Source organism: Stylophora pistillata, chromosome 13 (assembly GCF_964205215.1).
Source record: "Stylophora pistillata chromosome 13, jaStyPist1.2, whole genome shotgun sequence".
NCBI classification, from domain to species: domain Eukaryota; kingdom Metazoa; phylum Cnidaria; class Anthozoa; order Scleractinia; family Pocilloporidae; genus Stylophora; species Stylophora pistillata.
Window position 1 is genome coordinate 4,311,593 of NC_142531.1, and position 8,228 is coordinate 4,319,820.

Genomic DNA, 8,228 nt, shown 5'->3' on the forward strand with positions numbered 1-8,228 from the left:
AAAATGAGTGTACGTTACTTTAGCATGGTAATTTCTCGACGGTTGAAGGTTATGTTAGGAGACATCATTCGTACAGTTTGTCAGGGAGGGGGAGAAAGTTGCTAATTGTTAGGAGACATTTTCGTCCATTTTCTTAGGGAGGGGGGAGGAAAGTTAATTGCCAATTGTTTTTGGGGGGTGGGGGCTGGGGTAGGGTCACTTGCCATCAAGAGATGGCCTGTTTCGATTGCAACTTAAAACGAAGTCAGTATACTTAAAACATGAATTTGTTGTAATTATTTCATAAATTCCTTATTGACTAAGGGTGAGGTCAATATGTGTGTCAAGATATTAGGGACCTAAACATACCCTGGACGCGGCCTAGGACGACGTCAACCAGAAGTAAATTCGCAAGGTCTCAATTTTAATTTGCATAAATGTCACGCCACTTGACGGCCGCCACCTCAGTTGCGGCGGCGACGAAGTTTATTTTGGCGGCCTCTCAGAAAGGTGAGTCATTTTTCCGAATTCTTCCCTTAAATTTACAAGTTTTGCATAAAATTTGCAATCATTATTATAAAAGAAATAGATTCCTAAACTGTCTGGTTCATTTTTGTTTTCATAATTCAGATTTACCGAGCATATAGAGGGTATTTGTGTGAGCGTCAAGTCTTCAGAGAGGAATCCGAAAAGTAGGTAAATCTGGGTAAATTTCCTCGGACAGTATTGCTTTATTTTTCATTTTAACCTTCATTTTTATCGTGTAAAATTAATCAGTGGCAGTTTAGGACCATCTTTCTTCGAGGTCAAATCTTTCGTACTCTTCATACGGTAATTCTAAGTTCTTTGAAAAGCTGCAGTCATAGAGGAGCACGAATTCTCCGCCAGAAATGATGTCGGCCAAATAAGAGCCTGTTAAAAGCTCTCGGGTCTTCTTAAACGACGTCATAGCAGCAAAACCGCCTGACTCCAGCGGTTATTCTCTGACTGAACGTGTTTGTTGTTAGGTGTTTCGGCGACCGCTTCCACGTATTTCCCGCGCAAAGGTGGCCGTCACGACCCATGCCCTCTCGGACGTGACCGCGTTCTTAAAGGCAGCCGCGTCCAGTATCTTAAGGTCCCTATTGCTTTGCTTTAACGGCTAACCTCGAGGCGTGTTTTAGGGGATTTGTAAAATGAGCATTGTTAATTGCAAAGGAAAAGTAGATACCATTTGTTTGAACGACTGGCCATCCAAGTGCAATAAATTTACTTGACCCCACGACCAGCTTCATTATTTAACTGGGACGCTTTCTTTAATTTTTACAGTATTCGCATAATGCAGGCGAGAAAAAGATCAGACTTGAAGCATTTGAGGATGGCATATTTCTTCAGATGGTAAGTTGATTATTTCATTCAAACAAAACATCCTTTACACTGTCATAGCTATCTTTAGGTGTACTTCTTTGTTTTTTTTTAATTAGGCATCGTAGGGTAGAATTATTTACAAGGGAAAATGTATCTCTTTTTATTTGATGAGCTGAATTACGCACACACGTATTTTGATTGGTTCCTCCTCGTGATCTATTGGAGGACCGTACGCATGGACGACGTCATCTTTAACAAAATTTTGACTTTTTATCATCTTAACTATAACAAAGAACCATGTTGTCGAGTAATACACCAGTGGCACACTCAGCTGCGTCGCTAGTGCCAATTTTTTATATTCTTATTACATTTTGACGTCATCTTTGATCTTTTACTGCACAAATGTACTGCAACGTAGAATCTATTTGTTCAGTTGTCTAGTTTACCTTGATGAGAAGTGAAATTGCAAACAAAATTTAATACTTGAAGTAGCCTTTTTCACTGGACTTTCCTACTTCCCTGAGCAACAAAACTATGTAACGGTACCTGATGATCCAGTTACACTCAAACTTGTCAGGTATGCGTTGTTATCTTGATCGTGGGAGTCGAAGGGTTAAATTACACTTTCTTATCATCCAAGCAAAATACAGCTCGGGGGAAAATGAATTTGTTACAGGTTTCATAATAGCCCACGTGTCGCCGCAGAGGGAGAGGGAGAGGGTACGGCTACAGCTACAGCTACAGCTACAGCTACAGCTACATGCAGGCTAGTTTCTTAATTGAGATTGCATTGGAAACATACTCTTTGGAATTTGGATTTAGTGGTAGGACTGTCTGTCGGATAATGAATAATTATTTTTTTTAAAGACCAGCTTCATCATTTTAGCCTGCGTCGCAGACAGTCTAAACCGCCGGTAAAGACATATATGGACTATACAGGGGATTGTGTGACACGTCCGGCTGCAACGCTAGCTACATCATTTAACAAGGATTTTTTTTTTTCTTTACAGTCAAACTGGACAAGCGGGTACATGATGGCAATTAACTGGATAAAAAAACCTGTTGAGAGGAGAAGGAGAAGAAGACTTTCAGAACAATGTTTCTTCAAACGGTGAGTTGGTTCAGGTTTTATTCAAACAAGCAATTTATCGTTATTGTAAGAAAACATTAGATTTTTAATTTGGCATAGAATACCTAAAAATATTTTGCATACCAATCGTGCAAACGGAGTCGTTATTTGAATAAAGGAGGTAAGTCTCTAAAGCCGGAAACTGTGGTGCTGCGTCGGTGGGGGTAACAAGGTAATTTGGTTATATCAACTAAGTTGAAATTGTAAATTGGCCACCGAAAAGGGTTAAAAAGCTGAAGAGCGAATAGAGTCGGTTTTTTTTTTTCGCTTTAGAGGACCAAATTGTTCACACAACTGGAAAACAAGATTTTGTGGGCTGATAAAATCAATAGGAAAAATAAAGCACCTCCAAAGAGACATACAAAAAACAGGTAACAATAGGAAATTCAGTAAAATAGGGCTGGTTATGTGCTTTACACGAAATGAGTTTCATCCGAAATTTCGGACAAAGAGTTTATATCGTCTTGCAAGAAATGAATACAGTAAATCGAGGTGATCATATCAGAATGTTGAAAGCAATATTTTTATATGATAATCAATCAAGAAGTTAGATTGGTTTTATCATCTAAGTTGATAATGTAAATTGGCCGCCGTAAAGAGTTTAAACGCTGACGTTTCGAGCGTTAGCCCTTCACAATTCGCGCTGACGAAGGGCTAACGCTCGAAACGTCAGCTTTTAAACTCTTTACGGTGGTCGAGTTACATTATCAACTTAGTTGATATAACCAAATTACTTTGTTACCCACACCGACGCAGCACTACAGTTTCTTTAAAAAATAACCCTCTTTAATCAAGAAGTTAATGTAACTGCGCTCTTTGAAATCTAAAATTGATTTCCATAGACCGAGTAGAATCTTCAGAAAACCCAAATTTGCAATTTTGCAACGATGGACAAACCCTTAAGGGTTTTTTCCCCGATATATTTAGAACTATCACAAGAGAATTATTTTTATTATTAATTCTTCTGAGCGTGTAAAGGGATGCAATTTTTTTTAAATTCTGGTTCTCGTATTTATTGTTGTTTCATTTGTACTCAAGTTCAGGTAATCTTACGTCAAGACTCGAACCTGAGCAAGAGCAAGAATGAAAGACAACCACGTACCCAAGCACAAGTTTACAGCAAAGGTAGAAAACGGAAGTAACTAGATTTTTCATCATGCAGGCAAATTAATTCGCAAACAAATTGCAGCCAGGATCGCCATAGTTGACTTTCAAAATCTACTCGCAAATGGTAAAAAAATTCATTACAGTCAAGAGAACAGCGTAGATAGAATGAATCGATCAGACTTCATTTTAAGTATTGTCGGTAAAAGTTTAGAGTTTTTTCAATGATTTTTAGCTCATTTCGAAATAAAAACTTCTGTCGAAAGCTTAATTCAGAAATTATTTCAAATGTTTTTGGCAGATGCAATGAATATTTGAAAGTTCATATATTTTGAACTGTGGTTATAGAAACGTATGATTGCATCTGATTTATCATCACGGGTTTATTACGAATCAACTTAACGACCTGATGCCAGTTGCATAAATAGCGCTCTCTACTGCGAGGATCGTGCATCATACGTTTTTGGTAGGTAACCCCTTTTCAAAATTTGCGGTTTTTTTTTTTTTTTTTTGCAAACTCTGTAACGTCCGGTTAAAATGGCAAAATTTGCCTTTTTTTTTTTTTTTTGCAAACTCTGTAAGTAACATCCAGTTAAAATGGCGTAATTTTCCCGCCAAAAAACTTAGAAAAATACAGGCGCTCAAAATACGCATGCGCCGATTTTTTTTTTCAGGTTGTCTCTGTGTTATTATTGAATAAAAGTCATTGAATGTTGTTCACTTTTACATCATATAACCTTTATTTCATTCTTGATTTCAATAAACAATGACATAAGTTTAAATTCTTTATTCTATTCAAATGTCAAATAAGTGAATTTCCGTTAAGTAATCAAAAGGTATGAAGAAAAATTCGTTGAAATATATACTAAGACTTTTGGCGGGAAATTTTGTGGCAATTTGCACAGAGTTTCCCCTAACAACATTCATGGCAAAAAATTTAAAGTGGCTTCCCTTAGATGTTTCCGCCTAAAGATATGTGAACAGCACCTTGTGTAAACTTTTTGTCAAAAATTGGTGAATAGCCTTTCGTTTCAATTTCTTGTCAAATTCGACAGAATTTTAGATTTCCCTCGCAAAATGCATCAATCATTGTTTCTACTGACAGAAACATCTTGGTCGTTAAAAATTTTGCACAAGATGATATCTACACATTACTACTCTTACGATAAGCAACGTGACAAGCTTTAATCTGGTAGTTTACTACAAATTGCTTCGTTCTAGCATTTCCAAATCAAAGGACTTGAAGCTTGCCATGTTGCCACCAACAAGACCTTTTCCAGCCATCTACTGTGTTGGTTCGCCAGATTGCAAATGAAAAATTTGATCGCAATTTGTAACCAAACTTGTGAACTGAAATCGAAGTGATCTCCAAAAGTTTCTCCTTCAGCAATAACATGAGCCAAGTTTGCTGTAAGTTTTTTTTTTTTCCTTTTTGACCGTTTGGCTTCATACAATCAGAATTTCTTGGCTCTACTTATCTTTTGAAAGGATTTTTTTGTCGAGTGAAATTTTATTTCAAACCGAGAAATCCGGCACTTTAAACTTCAAATATCGTTTAGTCCTAGTTATTACATCAATTTCAGGCTGAAAAAGGTTACAAATAATGCGATAAAGCTTAATGACTGGTTCAAAGAATATTTTAAAGGTAAACATGCTTTGCGCGATATGTTACGTTCAGCAGTAAGTTAAACAGACCGAGACCAAGATGAAAATCAAAACAATTCCGTTCCTCACGTACTTTCAATTTAAACCCGATGATTAATAGAAAACTCAAGTGCATAAAAGAACCGGCTTTTGTAATCGTTACTGTGGCCAACTTACCAGTTCAACTTTGTTGATATATCCAAATTATTTCGTTACTCCCACCAACGGAGCCCCAAACAGTTTCTTTCGAAACTTTCAGCCTTTACTCTAGGTAATGGACTTTTGAAATTTTTCTGAAGAAAATCACATTTAAAGCAGCGTAACAATTTTTTAATAAGTACCATTGAAGGCGATTTTTTTCAAAGAGAAAAACTTATTACGACTTTTAAGTTGGCTGCTACTTCGAGATGCAACGAAACTGAACGCGTGAATTTTTTTTCTCCTCAAAACTTGCCAGACAATCCGAAGTGGACACTGGCAGATGATTGCGCTACTTTCTTTCGTTTGAATTAATATGTACTTGTGTTATTATAAATCTACCGTAATTGTTCAGCTTTTAGTGAATAGAAAGATCAATCACCGCCAGTTTCGAAGTTTCTGCGAGTTCTAAACGAAAAACTAAATCTGCAGATTTGGAACTTCTGAACAAATTTCAGGTTAACAACAAACATATGAAACATATGTGTGAACTGCGGTTATGAGACGTATATGAGAACGATCCTTCTCAGTAAAGCACTATTTGAGCAATAGTGAAAATCAGACCTGAAAAAAAAAAAAAAAATTTGATGGCCTGCTCCCAGTTGGCTTGTTAGCTCAATTGGTAGAGCGCTGCACTAGTATCGCAGAGGTCAGTGGTTCGAATCCCGTACAGGCCTGAAATTTTTTTCAGGTCTGATTTTCACTATTGCTCAAATAGTGCTTTACTGCGAAGGATCGTTCTCATATACATAAATTTCAGGTTTTATTCGTCGATCAAATGTTCATTTTGCTCAATCATAAATTTGACATTGGTCAATTTGTGGTCGGTACAACTATAAAACGCAGTTCGCACTAAAACTCCTTAAAATTCTCTGAACCAGACATTTAAGTTTTATATAATTAACTTGCAAAATGACAAGAGAACGTAGACACGCGAGATTTCCGTAAGAACACTAGATCTTCCAAAGTCAATGGTTTGAATGAAGAAGGATCTTAACAATCGAATGGGTAGTGTGATTTGCACTAAGCGCATAAACAACTAACACGATTGTTCACAAAGCCATTTCTTGTCGCTCGTTTGTAGTCTGTCAGTCTCTCCCATATAGAAAGCTCAGCAGTCCGACTTTTTGATTTTGTACCCCCTCCCCCCGCCCCCTTCAACAATCAACATCATCATTATCTTTATTTGCCTTATTTTAACAATTAAAAAATAGTTCATTACAGCGATAACAGTTAGAAGGCGAGGAGACCCAAGAAGTCACCAGGCTTATGGGAGAGCCACCTCACTTAAATAAATGAAGTAATTGTCTTAATAGTCGTATATCATTGTGATGTTGGTTGTCGCGACTGTTTTAGGACGGCCACCGATGTATGACATATACACTAGCAGTACTAGTCTTAGTTTTAGGTGATTGAGTGAGGTCAACGTTGTAAAAATAAAAAATAAAAGATTGCTCAGTATTTGTATTCGTCGAATGAAATATTATAACTGTGTCTTAAACTAGGGGTCTTCGTTCCGTTAGATTTTTAAAAGCCGTAGCTTCCGTGAGATGACTTGTGCAATGATCGTAACGTGATCTGTCGCTATGGGTCAGATTTCTTTAAAACGTTGTTCGTAATGTGTTCTCCTGGTTGATTCAATGAATTGTGAAAAATGATTTGTTCAGGTCTTAAACTTCTCTGGCAGAATGTATTTCACCGTCTTTGTCGTCAATGTGTGCTGTGTTAAGTGCGTCGTCGACGAAACCTTATTAAAGTCGTAAGTGTCTCGTCATGTCGCAAGTAAATAGCTCGGTCTTAACGCCAATAAAATGAAACTTATGAAGACATTTTTAGTTGCCAGTATTCTCTTATCAATTGCAAGCGAATTAGTGAAGAAAATCAGTAGGTACTTTCAGGTGGCACTGACTTTTGTATCGGCAAAATTTTGGATGGAGTTCCCGGTTTAAAATTTTAGTTTTAGAGATGAAAAATTCAGTTGTAGTTGACAAAAAGCAGAAATTTTCTCTTTGGTTACGGCAAATCGTCTTGCGCTTTTGCAACAAAGGTCAACTATATATTGCGTCGGTATGTTTCGAATTATAGCAGGAAGAGCTATGCCTGTTTTGATATTCAAATTGTTTCTTCAAAGTATCAATCGTCTTTTAGTCAGTGCCACCTTAAAAGCATCCACCATAACAAGTCGTGGTACTCATTGCAGCAGGTTACACACAGGACAAATCTTGAGCAACCAAATTAAGTCTGAAAAATTAATTTGTTTTGACTACCGTGAACATGATTGGGAAAAATGCCAAACAACAGAAAACGTCCTTAGATCTGCACTCTTTCTTCGAAATCTTTTCATCAGTAATTTTAAATAGAATTTTCCAAATCAAAAAGTTCTTATGAAGGCTCTACCTGAGTGTACATCTGCAAATTAAGTACCATTTGAAAAATTACTACAAAAATAATCATTTCAAAATTCTTATCTTTGCAGAGTCTCTTCTTGACTCAGTAAATGCAGCTTGAATTCCATGTTGCTCGTCTTCTTGACACCAGATTTCTGTAAGTAGAAATGAGCGAAACAATATTTAGTCGATCGGCTAATTTTTGCCTGCAAGTAGATATTTAAACGCTGAATTAAGTTATCAGTGGCAACATAGAGGTTTGTCTAATTCTTTCAACTCGTCTCTGTGAAATATCATCGCCACAGCTCTTTTGCACTTTTATGGAAGCAATCTTTCCAAACACGAAACCCGCATGGTTCCGTTGCACATGAATTGTATTCGGACTTTCAAGTGTTTCTATGCTATTTCGAAACCTCACAATTAAGATGTTTTATTCTCAA

General features: G+C 36.9%; 1 long non-coding RNA gene across 1 annotated transcript; it reads left to right on the top strand.

Annotated features, from left to right (window-relative positions):
• Positions 1-1,285: 1,285 nt before the first annotated feature.
• LOC148717329 (uncharacterized) lies at positions 1,286-5,887 on the top strand. Its single transcript, XR_015994829.1, has 3 exons — positions 1,286-1,356; positions 2,337-2,437; positions 3,494-5,887. It is a non-coding gene; the product is annotated as an uncharacterized LOC148717329 (long non-coding RNA).
• Positions 5,888-8,228: the final 2,341 nt, after the last annotated feature.